This window comes from Peromyscus californicus, unplaced genomic scaffold (assembly GCF_007827085.1).
Source record: "Peromyscus californicus insignis strain IS unplaced genomic scaffold, ASM782708v3 Scaffold_2__1_contigs__length_46816999, whole genome shotgun sequence".
NCBI classification, from domain to species: Eukaryota; Metazoa; Chordata; class Mammalia; order Rodentia; family Cricetidae; genus Peromyscus; species Peromyscus californicus.
The window spans coordinates 38,751,892-38,754,425 of record NW_026294540.1 but is presented as its reverse complement, the minus strand read 5'-3'; the positions used below and the strand labels follow the sequence as shown (position 1 = coordinate 38,754,425).

At 45.5% G+C, this 2,534-nt stretch overlaps 1 pseudogene; it reads right to left on the bottom strand.

The window, feature by feature from the left end:
* Positions 1-1,196: 1,196 nt before the first annotated feature.
* On the bottom strand, positions 1,197-2,291 carry LOC128120645 (tetratricopeptide repeat protein 19, mitochondrial-like; annotated as a pseudogene).
* Positions 2,292-2,534: the final 243 nt, after the last annotated feature.

The following is a 2,534-nucleotide window of genomic DNA, read 5'->3' as shown; positions in this document are numbered from 1 at the left end:
AAAACATTTTTTTTACGTAGTCTCTAGTTTATTATGAAGATTCTCCCAGTACAAACATATGAACCAAAAGTCCATTGGCCAGTCCTACTCACGTCGCCCACCTCCATGAAATGCCAACACCACCAGTGTTCCTTCATGGCAACCAGAAAAATTGTCTTCTCTCTCAGGTAAATGGCCATCTGCCAGGCTGCAAAGGTAAAAGCATCCATCCATGTTATCTTGTATGTTATGTACTCTGAGCCAGTGATAATGTTTTTTTCAACATAACAGTCAATTCATTTTAAGTCATCAGACAAAAAATCTAATTGTTTTCCCACTTCATAGCGTAAATACAGAGATTGCAAAGTAAAAAGCCAGAGCTAAGTAGGATCCAGGTCAGCGGTTCCGATTGCCAATGGTACACATCAGTGCTGTCAGTAGTAGTACTGGGTTCAGCTCGACTCCACTAGGTGACTGTGACTGTAAAGGAAGCCCAGGGCTCAGACAGCACTGATGAGAGGCTTCCTTCTTTCTGCCACCACCATTTTTAGTTGTTACATGTAACCAGGAGACAAAGGGCCTAACTTCCACTTCAGAAGCTAATGCTCTGTACTGCGGCCAACTAGAATTCTCACTTCCCCTGTATTCATTAAATCTCACAATGCTTCAATAAAAGACTGTAAGAGAACTTACCAAAATCCTCCTGTGCCTTCAGACAAGTAACTTGTTTGCCAGAAATGGATAGAGAAGAGAAAGTATGAACCAAAATCTTACGGAAGGTGTAATGACCACACCGTGGAGAACTTGGCCACTTAATCTGTGGTTTTTTCAGACCAGGCTGGACGGCCCTTACGTGCTGCACTGGAAAACACCACTTACTTCACATCAAGCCCTTAGAAGTCAGTCAGTACAGGGTGAAGGCTGTTGCACCTTTACAAACAAACGGAGGGCCAGGCACAGTGCACCTGCCCTATCAACAGTCCCAGCACTTGGGGGACTGAGGCAGGGGGACTCCAAGTTGGAGGCCAACACCTCATCCCAGAGTAAACTAAATTTAAAAACAAACGTGGCAGTGTATACAACTTGTCCTTCACCGAGGCTGAGTTGAAGGAAGCTGGATTTCAACAACGATTCACATCTCTGCTTAGGATCCAGACACTGAAGAACAGTCACTCCTTTGGGCTACCAGAAATTACCCTCTACAACAAAATGAACTTAACATCTTAACAAAATTAAGTCAGAAGTCTACTTTTTCTCGACAGCTCAGCCAGTTCTTCCCTGAGGTGCTGCACAGAAACCTCATCTCTCTTCAGCTCTGCCTGCTGCAGTGCTTCCTGGTAGATCTCTTTTGCTTGTGTGTATCGCTCTCTGTGTGTCAAAATGGCAGCCAGATTGCTGAGCACCATGTGCAGCTCAGGATGATTTATCTCTCTTGCCAGATCTGACGCCCTCTGCATATAAATGTAGGCATCATCAGAGCCTGTGCATCCAGAGTAGTAGCCAAGTCACTCATCAGCACAATGGTCTGTGGGTGTCTTTCTCCTTGTATTCCTTGACAAATCTGCAGGGCTTTTTCATGCATCCTCTGTGCCTGTGATAGATGCCCATAGAACAGCAGGTAGCATGCACAAGAGTCTAAGCTCATGCCAAGGAGGAGGTAGGTATTGGCTTTCTCTTCCACTGACATAACATCTTCTGCTAATTCCTTTTCTCTTTCAATTTTTTTTTCTAGAGTTGCAATGCAGAATTCGTAGCCAGCAAGGGCGAATTCTTGTTTATTCTGAGCAGCATAGATACTGGCCAGCTTCAGAGAGATTTCAATAATTGCATTGTCTTCCTGTTTCATACCTCCTCCAAGCAGGTAGCTCGTGGTTCCTTTTAAAAGTTGTTCTGCATTTTCAAGTTGCCCTCGGATAAATGCTAAGTTGGCCATCAAGTCCTAAGTGTAAGAGATGGCTTTCTTGTTGTCACTCTGATACGCAAGACAAGGCGAAGAGCATCATGCAAAATTAGCTCTGCACTTCTGGCTCATCTTTCATGATGCTCAACTTGACTCGCTTCAGTAGCCGGATGATCTCGGCCTCCGCCTCGTCTGCCGGCGTCCTCCTCTCCTGGCGGCTCCCGCACCACCAAGGGCCCCGTGACCAGGCGAGTGCTACTAACAGCGGCAGCAGTCCCTGGCCCTGCTCCTGGCGTGCCTCGCAGCCCCACCACCACCACCCATCCCGTGTCGCCCACCCGCTTGGGCAGCAGGCACGCCAAGCAGCCCGCAGCAGGGTTCGGCCCAGACGCCAGTGCAGCAGCCAGAACATGCTGCCGATGCATCCTCAGCGTTCCACCCTATTAAAACATTTTGAATGCCATATTCTATAGATCTCTGAAAGGTTTGAAGATGACCTATCTAAAATATATCTGCTTGACATTGAAATCATACCTAATACAACTACCAGTTTAACTGTAATATCTAACTACTAACTTTCATTTCTTTATATTCTAATAGTTGGTAATAATAACATTCAAGAATTAGCAAATTGCATTACATAATTAAATGAACT